Source organism: Eulemur rufifrons, chromosome 15, assembly GCF_041146395.1.
Source record: "Eulemur rufifrons isolate Redbay chromosome 15, OSU_ERuf_1, whole genome shotgun sequence".
NCBI lineage: Eukaryota > Metazoa > Chordata > Mammalia > Primates > Lemuridae > Eulemur > Eulemur rufifrons.
This window is the reverse complement of record NC_090997.1, coordinates 5,063,801-5,090,249: the sequence shown is the minus strand read 5'-3', so window position 1 is coordinate 5,090,249 and position 26,449 is coordinate 5,063,801. Positions and strand designations below refer to the sequence as shown.

Genomic DNA, 26,449 nt, shown 5'->3' with positions numbered 1-26,449 from the left:
CCTGGAGGAGGGTATCGATTTATTCAGAACATTTAGATTCATTCTGAGTCTTCACAAACCTTTAATGCCCTTTCATTTGTTTATCAAAAAAAGTTCCTGATTCTTTTACTGGCCAAAAGTTACTATCAATACTGAAACTGCACATCTGAGTAGACAGAACCCCTCGCAAAAAGAACCTCAAGATTCTGTGGTTCATGCTGTTATAAACTCCAAATAACAGTTGTTTGGATAAAATAAGTCATTATCTCTACCATCTTCTGACCAGAAAGCTTCAAGTTATACTTAGGCTTTTTGCGAATATAAGTCACCACATACCTATGTTAAAAAATATTTTTGGCTGGGTGTGGTAGCTCACACCTGTAAATCCCAGCACTTTGGGAGGCTGAGACAGGAGCATCACTTGAGGCAAGGAGTTTGAGACCAGCCTGAGCAATAACAAGACCCTATTCCCATAGAAAATTAAAAAAAAAAAAAAAAAAAAAATTAGCCAGGTATGGCGGTGCATGCCTGTAGTCCCAGCTACTCAGGAGGCTGAGGCAGGAGGATCACTTGAGCCCAAGAGTTTGAGTTACAGTGACCTATGATGATGCCACTGCACTCCAGCCCAGGTGACAGAGCAAGACACTGTCTGTAAAAAAAAAAAAAAATTTCTTTTTTTAGAGACAGGGTCTCACTCTGGCTCCATCAAAGCTCACCATAACCTCCAACTCCTAGGCTCAAGCAATCCTCCTGCCTCAGCCTCCTGAGTAGCTGGGACAACAGGAGGCAGGCACTATCATGCCTTATTTTTTGTAGAGATAGGGTCTCGCTATGTTGCCTAGGCTGGCCTCAAACTTCTGACCTCAAGGGATCCTCCTGCCTTAGCCTCCCAAAGTGCTGGGATTATAGGCGTGAGCCATCATACCCAGCCCAAATTTTTTTTAATAATAAAAATTTTAGGCTGGGCGTGGTGGCTCACGCCTGTAATCCTAACACTTGGGAGGCCAAGGCGGGTGGATCGTTTGAGCTCAGGAGTTCGAGACCAGCCTGAGCAAGAGTGAGACCCCGTCTCTACTAAAACTAGAAAGAAATTAGCTGGACAACTAAAAATAGAAAAAATTAGCCGGGCATGATGGTGCACACCTGCAGTCCCAGCTACCCGGGCGGCTGAGACAGGAGGATCCCTTGAGCTCAGGAGTTTGAGGTTGCTGTGAGCTAGGCTGACGCCACGGCACTCTAGCCCGGGCAACAGAGTAAGACTCTGTCTCAAAAAAAAACAAAAGAAAGTCTTGACATAGACTATCTTTTGGATACATTGTGTAAATTTTCCATACCAATCAGAGATCCAGGTGGCCTAGGAGGCATAATTAATTTTATTTTTAACTTTTGGACAAACTAAGAAATGAAGTATAAAAATAGATGTTTCTCAGCTCTCTCCACCCCAAAGTTCCAATGCCTGCTGCGTTTGTCCATAATCCCTATACGTCTGCATGACAGTCTCGTTTTGTGCTATTAAAGTATTGCAATTGCACAATATAAGACCATAGCTGGCACCTTCCCAGCAGAAAGAATTAATCCCTTTAACGATCACATTCGAAGTATAATTGTACAGCTCCCTGGAGAAAAGGCAGTCAGGCCCTGGGACAGCAGCTATGGGCAGAGAACCAGTCAGCCAACAAGTCCTCAGCAAAGCAGTGAGCGTAGGAGAAAAACAGTATGTGCCAAACAGACCCAGGTGTGGAGCCCAACTCTGACACATCAGCTGAATGACTCTGAGCACTTTACATAATTCCTAAATGGCTATATTAGCACCTAACCTGGAGGAGTTGAGGTTGACTTCAGTGAGAATGTATACAAAGAGTCAAATGTAATGCCTCACATAAAGGAGGCTAAATGAATGGCATTTTTCATTCCAAATACTTTGGTACATCTTTAAAAACTGCCCTAATTAGGAGACAGAGAAACACTAGTTTAAAGTCTTGGCTCATGACAAAACAGGCAAGCAGACCCAGTCATCAGTAAATCAATAGGAATTTGATTAGGAACTCTTAAAAAACAAAACAAACAAAAAACTACCTACTCTAATATCTTTAAGCAGGTGGAGAAAGGAAACACAGTCTACCAAGCAATGGAGCTATGACTGTGGCCAAGAAAAAGACCTTCCCTACTTTCAAGGAGCTCGCAGTCTAGAAGTAGGTAGAAACAAGCAAACAGGGAATTAAAATACAGCACAATAAATGCAACGGCAGGAGTTATAGAATAGGCTCTGGGAGTAATTAGGAAGGGCCCTCACAAGCAGAATCAGGAAGACTTCCTGCAGGAAGTGACATACAAAAATGATAACAATAGCTGATTAACAGTTGCCGAGAAAACTACTATTGCAAAGAATATACTAAGTGCATTTGTGGATTACCTCCTTTAATTCTCAGAACAACACTGTAAGACAGCTACTATCATTACTGCCATTTTTATTTATTTATTTTTTCAGCTCATTATGGGGGTACAGAAGTTCAGGTTATATATATTGCCCATGCCTCCCCATCCCCCCAAGTCTGAGCTTCAAGTGTGTCCATTCCCCAGGTAGTGCGCATAGCACTCATCAAGTAGGTATACACCCATCCCTTCCCCCCAGCCCCCACCTCTGTCCGATACCCAGTTGGTGTTATTCCCAAATGTGCACTCAGGGAAACCAGTTTGCTGGTGAGTACATGTGGTGCTTATTTTTCCATTCTTGCGATACTTCACTTAATAGAATGGGTTCCAACTCTCTCCAGGAGAACCAAAGAAAGAGATGCCATATCGCCATTATTTCTAATAGCTGAGTAATATTCCATGGTATACATATACCACATTTTGCTAATCCATTCATGAATTGATGGGCATTTGGGTTGTTTCCACATCTTTGCAATTGTGAATTGTGCTTCTATAAACATTCGGGTGCAGGTGTCTTTTTTATAGAATGACTTTGTTCTTCTGGGTAGATGCCCAATAATGGGATTGCCGGATGGAATGGTAGGTCTACTTGAATCTGTTTAAGGTATCTCCACATTGCTGCCATTTTAAAGGTGAAACAAAGAGGCTAAGAAACTTCCCCAAGGCCATATGGCTAGCAAGTGGCAGAGCTGGGATTTGAATCCACACAGCCTGACTCCAGAGACTAGGTGCTTAGCTATCACCTACTGCCTTTTTCAAGATGAGGCCAGATGCTGTCAACGGTCAGAGCATTGGAAGTTTTGGAGTCACAGAGGCATGTGCAGAGGTCTAGATGCAAGGCAGAGTGGGCCCAGGTTCAGAATTGCAAATAGCACCTCGGCAGGCACAGAGAGGGCACTTAGTATTTGTTGAATTAAGTAATGATGAAGCATCCGGTGCAAAGCTAACAGCACCGAAGAAAGAGGAGTGAGCCAGACTGCAGAAGCCTCAAAGACACAGTAAGGAGTCTGGACTCGAGGCAAGCCACCATCCTGAAAAGGTGCTCCGAGTCAATATTTAATTTTCTCTTAGAAACAAGTCTCCTGGAGGAACCTTCACATGGGACTAATTTCCAACTTTTTGAACTAGAAACCCTACAACTTACCAACCATAACGACACTTATTCAGGATCAAGTGTTTAAAAGTATATACACAGCTCAAAACATAACAGTAACCAGTCAAATTCACATTCAATATGCTATATGTTAGTTACATGGTGTTCTGTAAAATAAAAAAATTTCATGCTTGCAGTCAGCTTTTTACTTCCAAATCAGTAGGCAACTGAATATTTGTAATGAGACTGTAGAATTCAGAAAACAGATTTAGTGGCCATGTTTAAGGAGATCTGGAGAAAGCATGCTAAATGTGATGGCTTTTTATGGAACTGATCCTGAGATACCTTTTGCTGACTTCTTTTCCTCATCATAATTTTCTACATAGAATCCACACAAGTGCATTAGGGATGAACTTGTTGGCAGCCATTTATTAATAACAGCCCTGTAGCTTTACTTCCTATGACAGTTACAAAGCTAACATTTAATAAGCACATACCATGTGCCAGAAGCAGCTGGAAACATCTTCCTGTGGATTATCTCCTTTGATCCTCACAATGACTGCATGGGGTAGATACTATTGTTATCCCCATTTTGGAAGCGAGAAAACCGTAGCTAAGGAACTTACTCCTAAGCAGGGCTGGCATGTGAACCCAGACCAGCTGGCACCGGAACCCATATTTCTAACCACGACACACACACGACCTCTCCAAAGTCACACCTGCCTTCAAAAGGGACTCACCGATCCACACCTGCATGGAACTCTACACCCTTTGGTTTTCAACCAGAAGGTGTTTCACACCTACAAAGTTTCAATGCTTTGACTTCAATAATGGCTAAACTCAGTTTCTAGAAGGAACAAGTAGGGGCTAGTCCTAGGGATGTAGCAGACAGGGCAGAATGAGGAACAGGAAAAATATTTCTAGAGTGAGCCTGAGGCAAAAACAAAAACAAAAACAAAAAACTGAGGAGGGAAAAGCAAGGCTCTTTAGGAAGAGGCTGTGTGTGTGCTACCAGGTGGGAGGAGGGGCAGCTGGTAACAAGAGACAGCCTCTTCCTCTCTCCAGGGACTGTACAATCCGGGAGCTCTAAAGTTGCTTATCAACCCCTACCCACAGCCCCACCCTCTCAAGCTGTCGTGATCCTGGCCAGAACAGAAACACCTACATCTCCCTCAGCGGGGCAGCTGCGGTTGGTCGGAGAGGTGAGGCCCATCTGGGCCAGAGAAGAGGCCAACGAGCAAGGAGGAAACACACAGCAGTCAGCAGCCGATTCTATAGGGGCGGGGTGTCCCTTCCTCTCTTCCCAGTTGGAAGAAAGCAAAGAACCTCTACTCAAAAAGATCTTTTCCCACATCACACCATCAGATTTTTTGGTTAGTTTGACGGACAGAGTAAGACAGGGCAGAATACCATTTCATTTGCATTTTAATGTGAATTCTCTTACAAAAACTGGTTTTCTTACACCAAGTTGGATCTAGCTACACAACAATTACAGGAATTTTGATAGGTAATTTGGAACACTGAGAGGTAGTGGAGCTTGGTTGGCTTTGAAGAGAAGAGGTCACCAACATGAAAAGTGCCAAAGAAAACTGATGTCTAACTGTATCTCCAGTCAAATCCGCCTCTCCACAAACCACACAGGAAGAGCCTCTCCACTCAGCCAAGGGCCTGCTCCCATTTCTCCTTTGGTAGCTCAGCCTGGGGCAGAGGGAAAGGTCCTTAAAGTCAGCCGCCTTCTTCTCCCCTGGGTGAGTACACAGACCCCATGGAGGCCTGCAAAGGGTGCTGGGAGAGGGTTTAGTGGTGGACCAAATAAAGGAAGAGGCAGGAGTGTTTTATGTTGCCCCAAAAAGAAAATGCCCAGCCGGGCGCGGTGGCTCATGCCTGTATCCCTAGCAGTCTGGGAGGCCGAGGCAGGAGGATCATTTGAGGTCAGGAGTTCAAGACCAGCCCAAGCAAGAGTGAAACCCTGTCTTTACAAAAAATAGAAAAATTAGCTGGGCAGGGTGGCGCATGCCTGTAGTCCCAGCTACTCGGGAGGCTGAGGCAGGAGGATCGCTTGAGCCCAGGAGTTTGAGGTTGCTGTGAGCTAGGCTGACGCCACGGCACTCTAGCCCAGGCAACAGAGTGAGACTCTGTCTCAAAAAAAAAAAAAAAAAAAAAAAAAAAGCAGCAGCAGCAGCAGCCCATTAGAAGGACCTGTGTTTTTAACTGTAAAAGGGAGAGCCCCTCCCCCAAATATTAGCCATTCTACCCTATTGCACCATGTAAGGTAGGATGACTACAAGGTAGGACATTAATGAGGGACAACCACATTAAGGCACATTGCTGCTGCCATAGAGAACAGGGGCAGTGTTTGTTCACAGGAGGTGCTCAATAAATGCTGAGTGAAAGACCAAGATCGAGTATGCTAAATAACTTACGGAAATTTCCCAAAACTCTGTAGTCCGATAATGTGGTATTTTTGTCCTTATTTTTACATAATACAATTCCCAGCTGAACTATTAACACACAGAACTACAAACCCTACACAGACGGGACTCTGAACATTCTGAAACTTTTATTTTTAAGTTACATGAGACAGAGCATATTTCAGTGGCAAAAGCAAGACTTTTACAAGAGACCAAATGAGGGAAAATCTCTTTAAAATGAGACATCTGGCAAACCTGGTAATTCAGTTTCTATTTGTTGATGAAAATTTCTTGGACCTATGTTCATCTTTGAATCATTCTTCTTAAAATAGAGGCTTTACAGAGAGCATTTTGTCTACTTTTTCTTCCATGGCAGGCTCCATTGAGAACACAGAGGAAGCAGCAGTCTCAATCTAAAGTAATTTCATTTTCACATTAATGAACATTCTAACTCCAATTCGGCCATATTTGTTGAGGAGTGCACTGTGATTGGGACTTTGGTCTCATCCTTTCACAAATCTCCGTCCAGACTTTCCTCAGTGTGTTAACGAGTAAGATGCAGACAAGATGCCTCTTTACCCCCAAATTCTTCAGAGGCTTTTCACTGGCTACAAGGAAAACAGCTCGGATCTGGAACCAAATACCTTCTCTGAGAAGATGGGAAGAGAGAGAGCCAGCTCTGCCTTAAACTAGCAGTGAACCCCAAACAACAGAGTGACTCAGAGATCAGGGCTTCAAGAACATGCTGGTCCACCTCAAAATGAAAACACAATGAGTCTTTTTTTCACTTCTCTATTACGTTTTCATCAATCAAGCTGAAGGAAAGGAAGAGAAGCCTCTGGAAATCCTGGGAATATAAAAATTCAACCGTAACTTGTTAGCAAAAAAAGACGACATGGGCCTGAAACTCCAAGATGCTAACAAATACAGGTCTGTGCTTATCGGCAGTGTGTCTACATTTTTTCCCTATAGCTGCAATACGAATTATGGGGACTCCTTCACTCACCAGGTATCTGAGTACCCAACTGAGCTCACGTGCTACATGGGGCAGGATACAGAGAAAGCAAAGCAGACAGACACAGCCTCGGCCCTGATGGACTTTACAGTCCCATGAGGTAGACAGATGTAAAATGACCCTAGAAATAAATATGTATGAAGAGCTAGCTAATACTTCCTACTACAAACAGGATCTTCTACTTACATGGTAGCCTAAAATCCTATTTTAGAATAAAATATAACCTCATTTTACAGCTGAAAAAAAGATGCATGAAACAATTTGCCAAAGGTCATACAATAAATCACCTCAGTTCAGCAAGGCCTGAAGTCCACGTTCTTTCACCACATCAGGGAAGCTGCGCCCTCTCGCCGCTGCTCCCAGAAGCCCTCCCCAGGAAGAAACAACTCTCCCACGGGCCGCTCCCCAGACTCAGAGCCTGTGTCCAGGGAACACTGTTTTGGGTGTCCACGTACAATGTTAATGCTCTTCTCACTTTGCTCATGGGGAAATTTTCCTTCTAAAGTTCTTCAGAAACTGAAGAGTCAATAACACAGGGAACCCATGGGCCTTTTTTTTTTTTTTTTTAAACAAAATAAACCTAAAATGGTTACTGGGCCCTATAGGATTTTTTTTTTTTTTCCCCACGCATCCCCCCTGGCCCTGTAGGATTTTAAGGTGCACAAGAAAATGCACCAACATATTACCTTAACTCTGTTTCCCCTACCCTGGTCAACTCAGTACTGACTAACAGAATTTTCAAAACTGTCTCTTCCTCACCCTTAGAAATATCTTACTCACTACCTTCCAAACCAATTTAAAAATACATTGTACAGTGTCTTCCTGAAAACACCATATAAATCAAATCGTGAAGACTTCTTCCAGGCTCACTATGGTAATTTACTAAATGATGAATATTTTTATGGGGTAAACTATGAATCCTTCATTAACACTATTTAAATTCTGATGTTTTTAATTACCTGATATTAATTTTTTATTTTTCATAAAGTAGTCCAATCTAGGAATCATTTGTATGAATTTTTTAAATGTCTGCATAAACTTCTTTGGGTAGATGCCATGCTTCTTGGTTGATTAGGTTTAGATTCAAAAACTATTTCATTTATAATTTCCTAACTAGTGAATAGTTGGGGGTCAAAACACTATGGCATCCACTCAGCCACTATTGTGAAGTGTAACCCTAAACAAGTCTGTTCATCTCTCTGTGACTACTTATTTGTATTGTGGGCACATGAGTAGCCTTTCTCCATATCACAGGGACGGTGAGGCTAAATGAGACTAAAGAGGTAAATGCAAAAGGTACTATTTAAAGTCAAGATATTTGATCATCTCTCTGTACCTGGCTCCTAGCAAAGGGCCTAACACAAAGCAGAAACGCAGTAAACATTTGAAGAAAGGATGAAGCTCCCCTCTGCAGAGGCTGACGGCTCTCATAAAATACAGATACAGAAACCCAGCCTTAAGGAACCAAATGGTGGGTCAGGTTAACCACAATAAAAATAGGCAATGCACACACCGCCCGCAGGGCCACAGTAAAAAGTTCCACATCTAACCACCACTGTACCACCTATCACTGCATGCCATAGAGATACACAAAAGCAGCTCAAACATGTCGCTCAAAATCCATTTTGGTTCTCAATCAATCTAAAATGTGTCATTTTCTTTTCAATGATTCTCTAACCAAGATATCAAAGTATTCCTGCTACTAGTACACCCCTTTTTAAACCTAAAATCAACTTTGTGCTAGAATAAAGTTCTATAAATAAATGTCTACTAACATCCTTACTACCTGTTGGGTGAGAAATTTTCAGTTATTTCAATCTCTACAGTACTCTTAAATAAAACATGTTGCCAATTCCTTCTCCGAGGTGAAAAGGCCTCTCATCCCCACAGTATGCTGTCCCACCCCTGGGGGCAGGCCACCCAGTCTCAGGGTCTGGAGCCCCAACTCCCTGAAGACCCCAGACTCCCAAAACGCCTGGGATCAGGGAAAAGCCACAGGAGCTGCTCTGGGGTTGAGGTTGGCTGGTGAGAGAGAATGGGGCTGAGGACCACCAATCCCCTCCAAGGGGCCGCTAGGGAGGAGAACCTAGAGTTGGTGTTTTATTTTTTTATTTATTTTTTTTTTTTGAGACAGAGTCTCACTCTGTTGCCCGGGCTACAGTGAGTGCCGTGGCCTCAGCCTAGCTCACAGCAACCTCAAACTCCTGGGCTTAAGCGATCCTACTGCCTCAGCCTCCCGAGTAGCTGGGACTACAGGCACGCGCCACCATGCCCGGCTAATTTTTTGTATATATATTTTAGTTGTCCATATAATTTCTTTCTATTTTTAGTAGAGACGGGGTCTCACTCTTGCTCAGGCTGGTCTTGAACTCCTGACCTCGAGCGATCCACCCGCCTCGGCCTCCCAGAATGCTAGGATTACAGGCGTGAGCCACCGCGCCCGGCCCTAGAGTTGGTGTTTTAACATAAGACAACCAGAGTAGGCAAGTGAGGAGGATGAGTTTACACAGATATCAGTGAAAACTGCCGACAGGGATGCTAATTAGAAATGCTGGAGAACCAACAAATTAATAAACAAGAATTGTGAAAATTTGATTTGGCCATATATAAATTAATACTATAGTTATTTATATGAACAGTTTACCTAATTACCATGCAGCACAATAACGATCATGCACATCACTGAAGGTGTCAAATTATGAGTGTTTGATTTCATCACAACACTGAACTGAGGTCACACATGCTCGTCTTCCATAAATTGTTGTTCAGATGGCATGCTTGTTCACTAAAAACTTAATGCTGAAACAAACAGCCCTAGGTAAGTAAGAACTTGTGTTGCTTCAAAAACATTAACAGTCCCTGAGCACAACCTGAAAACTGGAATAGCAGGAGCTCATGGTGGCTCAGAGCTCTATATAGAGATTTCAGGGGCAACAAATGTATCCTGTAGTTTTATTGCACATGACTGTAGCTACACTGCCATTGCTCTTCTAATCATTTGAATAAGGATTCTCTGCCCCACATACCACCGTCCTTCATTTGAAACTGTCAAGGATTTACAGTAACAGGAAATTTGGAGTTGCGCAGGCAGATAACTAAATTGTGGCTGGCTGGAGAGAAAAGCTTCCTCCCGGCATACAGGGTGTATTTTGGGTTTTGTAATGACCACTCAGGGTTAGGACTCCAGACATTGCCAATCCCAAAGCAATAGGAGCTTGTTTTGCCTTTCCTAGAAGTTTTCAGTCGTACGCACAGTCCTTGAGCTTGGCGAGGAGACGTCCTCACAGCCAAGGGCCTGGACTCTCAGCCTGAGTGAGGAAGCCCTAGGCACCCAGGTAATCGCCCTGCCAGTGTAAAGATTTCCCCACTGTTAGTTACCCTGTGCACACAGAAGGAGCTCATTTCAGCAGAGCACAGGCCAAGGCAAAGGCAGGGATAACTTTAAACTTTATCAAACCCTTCAAATCCAAACTATACTCCATTTCACAAAAAGTGTCAATCTGGCTTTCTGCACACTTGTCAGTAAATAAATAACCACATAAATCCTGAAAGGAGTTAAGGTTTGCCTTTTCTTCTTTCCATATCACTAGCTCCCACTCAGTACAAGGGTCATAGGTCTTCTCTGCGGGAATACTCATTTGGAGATTTAGCTTTCACCATGATAAACAAAAGGAGATTAAAACAAACCAAAAGACTGACTTATGGGCCTACACAAAAAAAAAAAAAAAAAATTATCATACAACTCAGGCCTTCATCTACAAACTCCTATGCACACCAAAATAAGTAATGGGGTTGTTCTAAAGCAAATACTACCCTTCCACTAAGGAAGGGAAAAAGTATTGCATTTTGGTTATGAATTACAAAAATCCAGTCCTTCCACAAAACCCCACTCTTCCTTTCACACTGTAATACCGTATTTTAGATGCAGAATTATAGGAGAGATCAACCTCACAACTGCAAATCAACAGTCACCAACTCCTGTGGATTCCACCTCCTAAATATCTGTCAAATTTGGTCTGTCTTCTAACCCACTGGTACCACCTCCACTGGGTCCCTGATCATCTTGTACTCCTAGTCAATCTCCACCCCTCTGATCCATTTCCCAAAAATCTGAAGTGATCTTCCTAAATTGCGAATCCATCATTAGTGTAAAATCCAACTCCTTAACACAGGCACTTCCCTCCTACCCAGCAGTTACCGCAATTCTCTCAGTGTGCCGCGCTCTCCAGACATCCATCCTTTGCACATGCTGTACCCTCTCTCCAGCCTAGAACAACTCTCTCTTTCCCTCTTCGTTGTACAACTCGTATTAGCGCTCATACTCCACTCAGACCTCATCTCCTCTAGGAGGAACATTTCCCTTATTTCCTCCCTCATGTTCCAGCATCCCTCTGTTTTGTAGCACTCATCACATTACTATCTACCTCCCCCATCAGAAAACTGGAAGGCTCGGATTGAAATGTCTTTTCTCTCTGTAACTCCACGGGCCAGCACATAATCTGGCACAAACAAGGCACTCACTAAACCAAGAAACTGCCATTGTCCTACAGTTTCAAATGAACACAACTCCCCCTACCTCCCAAGACAGTTATGCTAAAATCTTCTGACCATTTATTTATTTATATTTATTTATTTATTTATTTATTTTGAGACAGAGTCTCGCTTTGTTGCCCGGACTAGAGTGAGTGCCGTGGCGTCAGCCTAGCTCACAGCAACCTCAAACTCCTGGGCTTAAGCGATCCTACTGCTTCAGCCTCCCAAGTAGCTTGGACTACAGGCATGCACCACTATGCCCGGCTAATTTTTTCTACGTATTTTTAGTTGTCCAGCTAATTTCCTTCTATTTTTAGTAGAGACAGGGTCTTGCTCAGGCTGGTCTCGAACTCCTGACCTCAAGCGATCCACCCTCCTCGGCCTCCCAGAGTGCTAGGATTACAGGCGTGAGCCACCGCGCCCGGCCTCTTCCGACCATTTAAATGCACTTAGATTAGGATTGGAAGGTAACTGCTGGTCTTTGACCATGTAAACTACTGATGAGTCTAAGGTGACTTTCCATTAATGATAATGATAAGTATGGCAAATGTCAGACATAGCATGGCGTAACAGAAAAAACATTTACCCTGGAGTCCATGAGACGGGATTGAGTTTAGACAATTTACATAAGCCTAGGTCTGTGGTTTTATGGCAGAATTTATTTAAGTCTGAGAATGTGTCTAGTGTAGTATTTGACACATACAGACCCTGCCCTGCTCCCACCCCACTGTACTGCACAGCGGAAAAAAAGAAACATGTTTCCAGGCAATAATCTACGGCAATAGAGGTGGGCCCTCAAGGAGGGCACTTTTGGCTGGGAGGTGACACAAAAGAGCCTTCTGGGACATTGGGAATGTTATCCTCATGATGATTACACAGATGTATATGTAGTTAAAAATACAGTGATCTGTACACTTAATATCTATGCGCTCAACTGTATATAAATTATACTTCGATAATTGTTTTCACTAACAAAAGAAACACACTCCCCCTGTGATAGAAGACAGCCCAAAAGACAAGGCTCTGAAGTCAAAGTATGTTTGTAGACCTAAAGCAATGACTCTGCCCTGGGATCACAGTGTTATTGTAAAGGGTAAGCAAATGCACGCGTAAACCCAGTATTGGCAGTAAGCAGAATAAATGTCTCATAGAATAATGTATTACAACGTCCCAAAGGTACAGAGAAGCTACCATATTTAATAAAACACAAATTTATTTCAGGGAGTTACTGACTTCATAATCACTGTCGTAATGTATTTTCTCAATCAACAAATACTCAAAGCACACCTGTTGGGACTGAAACCATTTTTTTAATTGTTTGAATCGTGTCCCTCTTTCTCTCAAGCCTAGAGATAGTCTGAAAACTACCAAGCCAGCATCCAATCCCACAACAATCTGGTACCAGCCAACCCTACCAACCTCACCTCCACTGACTCCTGTTGGATGGCTGCTTTATGCTCTGCTGGGCAAACAGGTCTTTCCCATTTTAGCTCCTCTGCCTTCGCCCCCGCTGTCCCCCACCCTCCTCCACACCAATCTTCTATCAGCTATCTAAATCTCTGGCTTTCTTCAAAGGCAGGGCCCCACTTCCTAAGGGTGTAAGTGGTGGAGGGGAGGGGTGTCCAGACCACTCTACCCCATTACCATCTCCTCCTCCGAACTCCCTGAGCACTGGCTATGTATACCTATGGCTAAATGGCTGAGTACCTAAAAGGAGGCTAGACTTCCTCTGTATAAATATTAATAATATTAGCAACTGACATTACTATATTCCAGCCACTGCTCTAAGTACTTTATATGCACTACCTCATTTAATCCTCACACAACCTTATATGAGAAGTTCTATTATTACAGATGAGAGAACTAAAGCAGAGAAATTACAGTTGTTTATATTTCCCAACTGGTAGGTGGCAAAGACAAGATCTGAGCCCAGGCAGTTTGAGTCCAGAGCCATTACCCAATAGGGCCTTTGCTTATTTACTTTTTATTTTGAACTAACATTAGGCTTACAGAAGAGTTGCAAAGACAGCACAAAGAATTCCCATACCTCTTTCACCCAGCTTCCTCTTATGTTTTTTGTTTTTTGGTTTTTTTTTTTTTTTGAGACAGAGTCTCACTCTGTCACCTGGACTAGAGTGCCATGGCATCAGCCCATCTCACAGCAACCTCAACTTCCTGGGCTCAAGCGAGCCTCCTGCCTCAGCCTCCTGGGTAGCTGCGACTACAGGCATGTGCCACCACACCCAGCTAATTTTTTGTATTTTTTTTTTTTTGTAGAAACGGGGTCTCGCTCTTGCTGAGGCTGGTTTCAAACTCTTGAGCTCAAGCAATCCTCCCACCTCAGCCTCCCAGAGTGTTAGTATTATAGGCGTGAGCCACCGCACCCGGCCTCCTCCTATGTTAACATCTTACAGAACCATGGTACAGCTAACTTTTGAACAACCAGGGTTGAACTGTGTGGGTCCAGTTATAGGTAGATTTTTTTTCCAACCAAACATGGATCAAAAATACAGTATTTGCAGGATGTGAAACCTTCACAAGCAGAAGGTCGACTTTTTGTACACATGGGTTCGTCAGAGCCGACTTCTGGACTTGAGTATGTGCAGATTTGGTACGTGCAGGGGTCCTGCAACCAATCCCCCACATACACTGAGAGGTACGACTGCACATTGATCAAAACTTAAGAAATTAGTGCTCATTTTAGCAGCACATGTACTAAAATTAGAACGATACAGAGAAGATTAACATAGCTCCTGTGCAAGGATAACATGCAAATTCATGAAGCGTTTCCACAGTTAAAGAAAAAAAGAAAGAAAGAAATTAACACTGGTACAATATTCTTAACTACAGACTTAGTTGAGATTTCTCCAGTTTTTACACTCACACCCTTTTTCTGTTCCAGCATCCTACATTGCATTTAGTTGTCATGTGTCTTTAGTCCCCAGTCTGTGACAGTTTCTCAGTCTTTCCTTGTCTTTCACAGCCTTGACACTTTTAAAGAGTACTACTCAGGTATCTTGCAGAACAGCGGTCCCCAACCTTTTTGGCACCAGGGGCCGGTTTCATGGAAGACAATTTTCCCACGGACTAGAGATGCGGGGTGGGAGGTTGGTGCGGAGCTCAGGTGATACGTGGCCCATTTCCTGACCAGTAATGGCTGAGACCCAGGAGCTGGGGACCGCAGTTGTATAATGTCCTTCAATTTGAGTTTATCTGTTTCCTCATGATTAGACTGAGGTTATGGATTTTGGGGGAAGAACACAGAGGTGAAGGGTCCTTCTCATCACATGGTATCAGGGAGTACGTGGTATCAACATGACTAATCATTGGTGATATTAACCTTAATCGCCTGATGCAAGTAGTGTCTGGCAGGTTTTTCCACTATAAAGTTACTATTTTTCTGTCTAGTCCACACTTAGGAGGGGAATTAAATTCCATCTCCTGGAGAGGGGACTACCAAAGAATATGCAGACATGGGCTGAAACCACCATAGTAATTAGTAAATATTTTAGGGGAGATACTTTGAGGCCATGCAAATACTCTGTTTCTCCCTAAGCTTTCACTCACTAATTGTATTCTTCACTGGCAGCTTGCCGACGGCAATTATTACTGTGGTATGCTAATGGCGATTTTCTATTCCCTCATTCTTTCTGCTTTTATTAATTGGAATTCCTCTGTAAGAAAGAGCTATCTGTTCTCCCCTATTTATTTATTTAGTCAACTGTATTGCGAACTCATAGATATTTATTTTATTCTTTGGTTTATACTCCAATATTACTGCTATTTATTTTAAATTGTTCCAGCTTTGGTTATTGAGAGTTCTTTCAGGTTGGCTTCTGTGGCTCTTTGACATGTCCCTCTTTTTCACTTTCCCTGCCCCAGTCCTGGAATCAACCAAGGAGCCAACAGGGCCATTTTTGCTCCAATCAGGCCAATTTCTGAGGACAGTTGTCAAGTTTTGTGTTCCTAAGTATCTCCTACAGTGCTATGGATAACATACAGTGATTAGGCACTAATCAGTATTTGCTGATGAAAACGTCGGGGGCAGAGAGAGCAACTGCCCACTCACGCTCACACAGATGGGAGGAGGAGACAAACCTCCTCTTCGTCCGACCTACCCTCTGGCCAAAGTATATAAAAGACCTCGCGCGTGTGCTGGCCCATAGTAAGAGGACAGTAATCAGTATTTCCTTTCCCGAGTCTGACTGCACCTGCTTTAAAGACGTGCTCATGGACCTTCCTCAGGCCCCTGCCAGGAAATGCTAAAAACATTGCCTTTTTCTTTTTTTTAAATGGATGGGAAAACTGAGATGCAGGAAAAGTAAAAACTATTCCCAAGATCATACAGGTAGAGGGCGGCTGAAGTAGGACTAGCGGGAGACCCCCGAGGGCACTGCTCTCCCCTGCTCTTCTCCAAAGCACTCCAAGAGAGGAAGGTTCCTGGAGACAACTTTTCCTCACAGGGCTGGGAACCTGCGGCCTCAAGGTGACATGTGGCCTTCCTGGCCCTTAAGTGCGCCCTTTTGACTGAGTCCAAATTTTACAGAATAACTCCTTTATTAAAAGGGGTGCAGCAGAGAAAGATGAAGCTTTTCTTGCCTCCTTTGGTGCTTAAAAAAAGAACAATCTTGAAATCAGGCCACGGGGCCTCCACCCCTGAAAAAGATGCATGTATTTCCAGACCCCAGGGATCTAGACAGACCTAGACTAAGCTAAAATACTATGACAAAAACAAATTTAAGCCTTAACTTAAGGATTTCACCCAGTTATCTACACATCGAATAAAAGACTAAAATTAAAATCAATGAAAGAGGGAGAGATAAGATTTTGTTCCATTCAAATCCAGATGGCCACACGAAGCCAAAGACCAATGAATGAGGTTAAAATAATGTGAATCACAATCAAAACAATGTCAAAAAGCAGTCAGTTAAGCCTATAGATGTCAAAATTTCACGAGGCCCAGTAGCTGATAACGAGAAAAATTGATGCCAGCAAGATTCACCATCTGATGACTCCAATAACCTCATTATTTCATCACCAAAAGAAAATCAGATAATTTTTGAGCAACAGAAGTGTAAAAATAATAGTTTTTAAAAATTATAGGAGTGCCAGTAACAGTGGTTATTAGGTTATTAGATAATACAGTCAGCCCTCCATATCCATGGGTTATGCACATCTGTGGATTCAACCAACTGTGGATCAAAAATATTTGGGGGAAAAAAAGGAATAGTTGTATCTGTATTTAACATGTACAAGCTCTTCTTGTCATTATTCCCTATACAATACATATTTACATAGCATTTACATTATATTTAGGTATTATAAGTAATCTAGAGATGATTTAAAGTACATGTAGGAAGTACATAGGTTACATGCAAATACTATGTCATTTTATGAAATATATCAGGGACTTGAGCATCCTGGGATTTTGGTCTCCTCGAGGGGGATCCTGGGATCAATCCCCCAAGGATATAAAGAATGACTGCATTCACATTTTTTCAAAGACCCAGACTTGTGGCCCAAACTCACAGCCGATTCAATTCATCAGAAAATGTTTTCCTACATGATGATTTGACTGATAAAGAGACATGGAGGGGCTGGGTGCAGTGGCTCACGCCTGTAATCCTAGCACACTTTGGGAGGCCGAGGCAGAAGGATCGCTTGAGGCCAGGAGCTCAAGACGAGCCTGAGCAAAAGCGAGACTCCGTATCTATAAAAAATAAAAAAATTAGCCAGGCATGGTGGTGATTGCCTGTAGTCCCAGCTTCTTGGGAGGCTGAGGCAGGAGGATGGTTTGAGCCCAGGAGTTTGAAGCAGTGAGCAATGATGAAGCCACTGCACCCTACCCAGGAGACAGAGCAAGACCTTGCCTCGGGGGGAAAAAAAAGACAGCTCTATTAATTTGGTTAACAAAACATAATTAGTAAAAGTACTTGATCCTGATTTCTTTTACACTCTTTCTTTAAAAAACTTAAAGTGAAGCAATAAATCCTGGGTCATTTACTTAAAAACCTTTTTGAAAGTCTGCTCTGGGCCTGCTAAAGATGGGGAAAGGGACTGCTGATTAGTGACTAGCAAGAAAGCTATTCCCCAGCTGGGTCTTAAACATACAATTATGGAGATGGCAATAGATTAAAAAGTAACAAATCTGGAATCTCTGCCAATTTCAACATATGAGGTATTTTCATTCATAGGTAAAAAAGTAATAGAGCTATTCTATTACTGCTAAGTATATAGGACCCATAGGTATTTCTGGAGCTACTTAGCTAGAATACTATCTTTTCCTTATACTTCTACCATCAGAGACTCAGACATCTTTCTGGTAGCCATGATCTCCACATAAAATAGACCTACAGGCCCTGCCAACAGAAAACCTCAGTCCTGGGCAAGTCACTTATGTCTCTGAATCTCATAGGTAAAATGGACACTAATACCTGTATGGAAAAATTGGGAAGATTAAAGCCCCAAGGATTATGGAAAGTAACATTTCCCATCCCACAATTTGAACCAGCCAGATAATACTCTCTGCCAATCATTTTATGGACAAACTAATTATTATTTTGGAAAGCAAAATTTGGTTGTTAAACTATAATGAGGGAGGGGAGAGAACCGTGAAAAAGAGTTGTAGCAGTTGTTGGAAATAACTTCAAATATACAAGCTTCTGGCTTCTTGCCAACTGCTAAGGTTCACTTCCCTTGCACACACTCCGGCCCTGGTAGTGCACCTGGCAGTCCACGTGTCCACAACAAATCTTTATCATTCTGAACTGCGGGGAGAGGGAGCTGAATTTTCTCAGGCAAAATTCATGAATGCAGGAACGTGCTTGAGAGAAAGATGAGAATTTTCTAAAAGAAAAGTCAGAAAAAAAGCAATGTGGGAGGCTTTTTCCTCTTCATGAACTGCAGGGTATTACCCTATATTCTCTAAACTAATATATCATTTGGCACAAGTTTAAAAACATTCCCTTCATCTAACTTTCCTATATTCCAGGGAAATTGCCAATGATTTTTAAAAAAATAATAATAAGCTTACCTCACTTTATGCAGTCAAAATGTTCCAAAAGGATTTTGTGTTACATTCTTGGGCAAAAGGAAGAACTCCCACTTGCATAATAACTAAGAGCAAGGACTCCATGGCCAGTCTGCCTGGGTTCAAAACCAAGCTCTGTCACTTACTAGCTCACTACTCGGGCCAGCTACTTGATCTCTCTGTGCTTCAGCTTCCCGTCAGTAAAATGGCAGTACCACAGCGCCATCCCCCAAGAAATGCCATGAGGACAAAATGAGTTAATATTTGTTAAGTGCTTAGAACAGTGTATGGCACAAAGTAACTGCTATAAAAGCAACTATTATATTAAAATAAATAAATTCCTAATTAATCTTTTCAATAAAATTTTACCTAAACATATGGCAAGTGATGGCTTAAATCTCATCCAAAGAGACTGAGTTCTCCCAGCAGTCATACGCAGTGCTGTACAAGCAACAGTTTGGGAGTCACAGACTCCTCTGCGTGGCCCTAGGCTAGTCACTTTAACCACTCTCCAAACTTTTGCTTCTTCATCAGTAAAATGGGAATAACAACAATTATCGGGCCGGGCGCGGTGGCTCACGCCTGTAATCCTAGCACTCTGGGAGGCCGAGGTGGGCGGATCGTTTGAGCTCAGGAGTTCGAGACCAGCCTGAGCAAGAGCGAGACCCCATCTCTACTAAAAATAGAAAGAAATTATATGGACAGCTAAAAATATATATAGAAAAAATTAGCTGGGCATGGTGGTGCATGCCTGTAGTCCCAGCTACTCGGGAGGCTGAGACAGGAGGATCGCTTGAGCTCAGGAGTTTGAGGTTGCTGTGAGCGAGGCTGACGCCACGGCACTCACTCTAGCCTGGGCAACAAAGTGAGACTCTGTCTCAAAAAAAAAAAAAAAAAAAAAAAAAAAACAAAAAAACAATTATTCAGCAGGTAAAGTGAGAAAAACAGACGTAAGGTTCTTGGCCCAAAGTATTAAGCACTCAATAAGTGACACTACCCCTTGACGCCAAAGACACATGTACACACCCACCTATTAATACAACACCGGCAGTAGCAATAGCTCTGAGCTGTTGTGAGTTAACTACTTCAAATACTACAGCAAGGGCTGGGCTTTGCATTGCAGTTTTATCTCGGCTGTAGGGCAACCTGAAGAAGCAAGAATCAGGTGGCTGGATCCAAAGAGGGCAAAAGTCCATGCACAGACTTCATGAGGCCGAATGAGAGGATGAGTGGTGAGCGTGATACGGATAGTTACAAAGCCAGGACTAGGGCTCCTCCCCAGGCCCATCAAAGAGTTAAAGATCTAAAAACAAACACCAGAAAGTCTAAGAATCTTCCAGTGACTCAGGTAAACATCCCTGAACTGATCTGCTGTGTAACCTATTCTGGCCATCATACTTCTTATAAGTAGGTCTCAACTACAATTTCAAAGGAAAAATAACTTGAGAAATGGATTGTGGGGGAAACTGAAAAGAAAATTACAAAAAATGCTTATTTGAGTGAAAGGAAAACAAACTCAACGGGTTGGTTCATGTGGACAAATGACTGTGGTGCAGGCAGACCTCCCCTTCAGAAGGATTTGCCTAAGATTAAAATGCCACTTCCAAATACACTAGTTTGTGTTTCCTAAAAATCTGATGCCTCAAACAACAATACCACTTTTTCTACCTTTTCACAGGTAAGAATAGTCTCTCCAATTTTTTTAAATAAATTATGTTCCTTAAAAAAATTAACACGCCTAAGATTTTAAACTTTGTCTACAACTGGAAGGAACTGTAATTAGGAAATCTGACTTTAGACATTGCAAAGCTGAGAGTCACAATATCCACAAAAGAAAAAATGGTAATAAAAAATATACTTTCTTAATCCTAGTAAGGACAAGCACTTAATAATTCCCTCCAAATATAAAATTAATGCTATTAATCCAATATCAATGAATGCTCAACAAATGCTGACTACTGGCAGTATTTTTTTTTTTTTTTTGAGACAGAGTCTCACTCTGTCACCTGGGCTAGAGTGCAGTAGCGTCATCATAGCTCACTGCAACCTGCAACTCCTGGGCTCAAGCAATCCTCCTGCCTCAGCCTCCCAACCAGCTGGGACTATAGGTGCATGCCAACGTGCCTGGCTAATTTTTTCTATTTTTGGTAGAGATGAGGTCTCGCTCCTGCTCAGGCTGGTCTTGAACTCCAAATCTCAAGTGATCCTCCCGCCTGGGCCTTCCTGGCAGTATTATTAATGGGACATACATTTGGAGCTGCTTTCCCAGTCACAGTAAAGGGCCTGACTAATCTCCCCATATCATGTTTCTAGTCACCACTGGTAGGGATAAGCGCAGTGTGTGGCCATGACAAAGGCTGGACCTCATCACATGGAGGGAGAGACACGCCGCCGCCTCAGTCTTCCAAGAACTGTATGTTTGAAATTTCCCATGATAAAAGTTAGAACAACAACAGAAAGCTATTTCATTGTGCTTGGAGCATACTGCATATATTTGTATTACTAACAGCCCTCTCTCTTCTTAACATCTTGTCTCTGAAAAAGAACCAGTGAGGCCCTCAGTTGACCATTAAAAACCCTGTGCTTGCATAAAGGTAACTTTCTGAAAATAAGCAGCATTTAGTGGCCCTAGATCAGTATGTTACATCCCAATCAGAAGAACCCAGGATTGTAAGGGGCCTCAGAACTATGAGTGCTCAAATTCAACTGCACGTATGTGCTTTTGCAATGGTTGAATATTCAAAGTACCCCAATACCCTACTGAGTATATAAAACATTGCAAGCATGAATGCGCATAAGACTTATCTACAAGGATGTTTACCACAGAGCTGTTCCAATAGCAGAAACTAAAAACAAACACATGTCCCATGGCAGGAAAGGGGTTAATTATAATTCATCTACACTATGTATACTACTTATCCACTTAAAATGACGTTGAGCAGGATAAAAAATGATAGGAAAATGTACACAATATATTAAGTGAAAGTTTGAGACAAAGTATGTAAGGAACAATGTCATTTCTGTTAAAAAAGAAAAAAAAAAAGAAAAAGTTTGCTCAGAAAAAAGACTAAGTATGTACACCAAAACTATAATAATTCATTTCTTTAGGTGGTGGAATTATAAATGATTTTTTTTCTTCTTTGTGTATTTATGTGTCTTGCAATTTTTCTACAATACAGAGGTTTATAATCCCTTATTTATAGTTCAGAAATCCAAAAAGCTCTGAAAATATATTCTCATAAATTAGTGGCAAACTTGTTTAGCTGCAAAACCTGACCCCAACCGATATGAAGCTGCTTCATACTTATCCCATTTAGTGTGAATATTTACAGGTTTCACCAAAGACACATACTGTGACAGGGTGTTGCCAGAATCCCACTGGGGGCTCAATATCACTCTCCAACAACCCAAAAATTCTGGATTTCAAAATATCTCTGGCCCCAAGATTTCAAACAAAGGATTGTGGACCTAGATTGGTTTGTAACTTTGCCACTATTATCATTTTTTAGGCTTTTAAAAATGGGACTCTTCATACTCGAAAAGGTTGGGAGCTTCTACTATAAATTATTATAAATTTTAAAATGGCAACATTAATAAAAAATACATCCTTAACAAACGAGATCATCATTCTCATTCATCAAGGGTGGCAGCACCTGGCTCCCATCAGATGATTCTAGCAGCCAAGGTTTACCAAGCCCTTGGCATGTACAGGCATTATATGCCTTGCATATTGTAGTTCATCTCATGCTGCTTTAGAAGGTAGGTACCAGCGCAGGCCCATTACACATATGAAGACACAGAGGCTCAGAGAAGTTACTTACCTTGCCTAAGTCACAGGCAGAACTGGGTCAGAGCTTGACCCTTAGCTGCCGTGCTATACGCTCACCACCTAAGTAAGCCGGCAGGCAGTTCTGCTTCCTGGATCACCTCCACCATTTTTAATAGTGGTAATAACATCACAAGCAGATATAACTGACTTGTTTTAAAAATTCTTTTTTGATTTGTAAACCAAACAAACTTGATCTACAAATTACTGAGAAAGGATAAATATGAAGCCGTACCATATAATTTCTAGTATTACTACCATTAACTCTAACCACACCAAAGTTATTTGAAGATGTTCTACGAATGAAACATATTATACAATATAATTTTCTATACCACAGAAAAATCTCTCAGTAATCTTTTGGAAATCAGTGTGGGAAACATTTTCTGAGGGCGCGCCAAAAAAGAGACCAAGTTCCTACCCACAGAAGAGCCTGACTTTTCCAAGAACAAACTCCCCACTGTCTACTTTTGGGGTTTCCTTGGTGTCTCTGGACTACAAAACCTAGTAATTTACTTTCCCTACTGAACACTAAGGCAGAAATAGCCTGGACTTCCTTTTCGCAAACCAAAATTCACAGCTGTTTGGGGTGAACAAACCAAGGGGGAAATTTTTTCTGGCCAAGGATGCAACTTTCACTGGGACAACAACCTCCTGTGACAAGTGAACATGCTGAAGCAGACTGGATACAAACCAAATTCTTTGGATCACGAAATTGTTTCACTGTTTCCTTGTCTCTAATTTTGTAACTAAGACAGTAAAAACTGAACTTCAAGTGAATTCAGAAAAAGGGAGACCACTGACTTATTAAACTCCTATAAATTATCTTTTACCATAAGTAAATGTCCTACTAAGTTTAAGATTAGGCACGCTCTAGATTTTTAGATACAAAGTAACCACCACAGAAGTCATTTCCAGGCATGTCAACTTTTTTTGTTTCATTTTGTTTTTTAACAGGGGAACCATAGTCTGCTTCAGAGAAAGCAAAAATGTACGTACACCAATTCCAAACTAAAGGAACAGGGCTACTAGCCCAACAGAATCATACTTAAAAGGATTATTTTAAGAAGTTCTTGAAAAACTCTTTTTAATTAATTAAGGTATTTTAGTGGAAGATCCAGAAAACTGTTATTCTAGTATAGAGTTATATTTTGGTTTTGGTTTTGCATACTCTTAGAAGAGCAGGAACTTAGATCAGACAAGTCCGTGAGATCCTGTTTCCAGGCCCTTCCATTCTACAATCCTTATATGGTCAATGTTGCTCTCTTCCTTAGGATGTTAAAGTCATTTTGCTCAAAACAGACACTGTCAAAAGAAACCTGGGCACGGTAGAGGGCAAAAGTAAAAGGGTCGGCATGAGAAAAAGCTGTCATGCCATTATAATCTCCAAGCTACAGATGCATTCTGGGAGTGAATAAAGGATCATGTCAATAGAACAGTTATGCTAACCACTCTTAAAAAAAAAAAAAAAAAAAAGTCTAGTTGGGCATGGTGGCTTGAGCCTACAGTCTCAGTTACTTTGAAGCCTGAGGCAGGAGGATCACTGGAGCCCAAGAGTCTGAGGCCAGCCTGGGCAACATAGCAAGACCCTTTGTCTAAAAACAAAAACTGTCATATCTTCTGATTTGGGAGAACCTGTTATTGTCCTCAAAATGAGGTCCATTTTTCAAAAACTCTCCTTCTCCATTCCTTGTTTGAGAACGTTTTCATATCTTGGGAAATTCATGTCTGTTTGGGGACAGTCTTCTTTTTCTTTTTTCTTTTCACAAAATGGCAGAGTGAAAACTAGCCTATAGCCACATTTATGGCTACTGTCTATAAATTTTCAGATTTCTCCAGCAAGCTTCCCTGACTTCCTCTTTTCTTATTCATTCTTCTCGTTCTTGAGAAATTAAGTATAGAATGTTCCTAAACCATGACACAATCTCCTCCACAGCTGTGATCTTTGGTTTAGTTTCTCTGTGTTTCTGAATCCTAAGGAGTTCACTTTACCTTTTATGCACATACATCAGTATTTAGTCCAAAATTCAATATATAGTTTTAAGCTATTACATAATCAGTTTTCTTTTAACATTTCCTTTTCTTGGATCTTTTGGCCTTTTATTGATAGAATTCACTTTTAACTCAAATCTTACTGGATTCTCACACAGAAGTTGCATTCCTAGAAATCAGTAGTTTCACTCTAACTCTAAACAGCAAACTCTCTATATGATAGAGAGTTTGGGTACCTGCTATGAGTCCAGGGCTACAAAATGCCATAAGTTAAGAAGTTTAATACAGGGCCTATGCCAAGCTCCCAAGCTATAGACTCAAGGAATGCATCCATTAAACAACTAGAAAATGAGACAGTACAATCCATGCAACCCAGAACCTCTGTAAGACTAGACATTTTGGATAACTACACTTTCTAGGTAATCTATTGCTTATCCTTTTAAGTAACAAAAATTATATTTGAATCATTTTGGACATAAAACTAAAACATTTATACTTTTTCCTACTTTCATTAACAAGCCATATTGAACATATTTTAATCTCTATTTGATGGCTAGGAGTCATAATAAACATAAATTATAGCACTAAGATGCAGTACAATGATGCTTGGGGCCTACTTAGATGTGTAGGGCTATATATAGCTTCGAATAGGAAAAATTATGTTAGATTTGTATGCTTTTTCTATCTCTTTTTTGTCAATCTGTCACACAGACATATCATACTACTATAAACTATGTGAGGGAACAGACCATGTATAAAGAGGGGGGCTAATTCTGATAGAGTGCCTACGACATGCCAGGTCTAAGATAAATTTTGCAGTACATCTAGCAATCACTTGGCCTGGCACAAAGTAGATGATGGGTAAACATTTGTTAAATCAATGACATTCATGTGCCTGCCTGAGTAGGTCCTCTCTCTTATATACTGTTTCTAATTTGCCATGGCCTGGAAGACAGATCCCCAAACATATAAGAACACATTCAAAGTGTGTCTGGCATGGTACTTTACATAGAGCAGGTGCGTGGCAAAATTGTATGTGCTGAACTGAGGATGGCTAACATTGAGCACTTAGAATGTGCCAGGAATTACAGTAAGTTCCTTACACACATTATCTAAGATAAGACCTGTAAGGCAGATAATAGTATCCCCATATTACAGATGCAAAAATTGAGGATCAAAGTGGTTCACTTGAATAACATCAAGCAGCTAGTCAATGGTGGCGGTGGAATGTGAGTCAAGCAGTCTGACTTGGGAACAAGTGGTCTTAAGTATAATGCTATACTGCCTCTAAATAAACGTACAGTAAATAAGGAAAGTCGGAAGAACATGAAGTTTATAGCAACTTTTTTTTCGGTAGACATCTTTGCTGTCTTTCTGACGCTCGGGTATGGTCTCAACAGGTGAGAGTTACTATAATATATGTAAACGTTACTGACAGGCCAAAGCGATAAACTGTGAAAGCTAGGCAAGCAAAGTACACCACAGATGCTATGTCCCAAAGAAGTAGAAGCTTGAGAGATCTGTGTGTATTAGGGTCATCAGGAAGGACTTTAAGAAGTTAAGACCTAAGCCCAAGCAGTGTAAGAGATAAGGGATGGGGTGAGGGGAAGGGGACATTTTGTAGCTTAAGAATAAGCACAAAGCCTTCATGGAATTGGGGCGGGGGGGGGGGGGGGTCGGTGATCATAAATAGATAAATAGACAAACATACATGTAGTGTGGAACATTTATATCCACTGCAGCTGTAAGCTTCTATTCCTGCCAGCTTTACTTCGTCACCCGAACCCCTGGACAAAGGCAGGTTGCAGTTGGCAGTACAAGTGGGGGCAGGATATGGCAGCTAATACAAAGGCCAAATCTGAAGCTATGATTCCACAGCGCTCATTAAATAATCCAGGGTCTTTAGCAGGGAAGGGGGATTGGGGACATAGGGGACCTACCTTCTACTATTTCCAAACGAAAAAAGGGAGAACATGCCGACCTAGGAATGATCTCATTTGCTCCAAAATCTTTCACTAGGTTTAACCAGAGTCACCTCTAATTAATGACACACCTAGTGTAACTAGTGCCTGCAGATCCTCCCTGCCCCCAGGAGTCACAGGGATGAGAGGCTGGGGAAGCTCTTAGGCATCTACCC

At 41.7% G+C, this 26,449-nt stretch overlaps 1 protein-coding gene and 1 non-coding gene across 6 annotated transcripts in view; one reads left to right on the top strand and one right to left on the bottom strand.

Moving 5' to 3' along the window:
• Positions 1–26,449, bottom strand: part of ANKS1A (ankyrin repeat and sterile alpha motif domain containing 1A) — a 188,147-nt gene that overhangs the window by 159,321 nt on the left and 2,377 nt on the right. The window lies entirely within an intron of this gene.
• LOC138396130 (U6 spliceosomal RNA) lies at positions 14,156–14,262 on the top strand. The gene has a single exon (XR_011235609.1). It is a non-coding gene; the product is annotated as a U6 spliceosomal RNA (small nuclear RNA).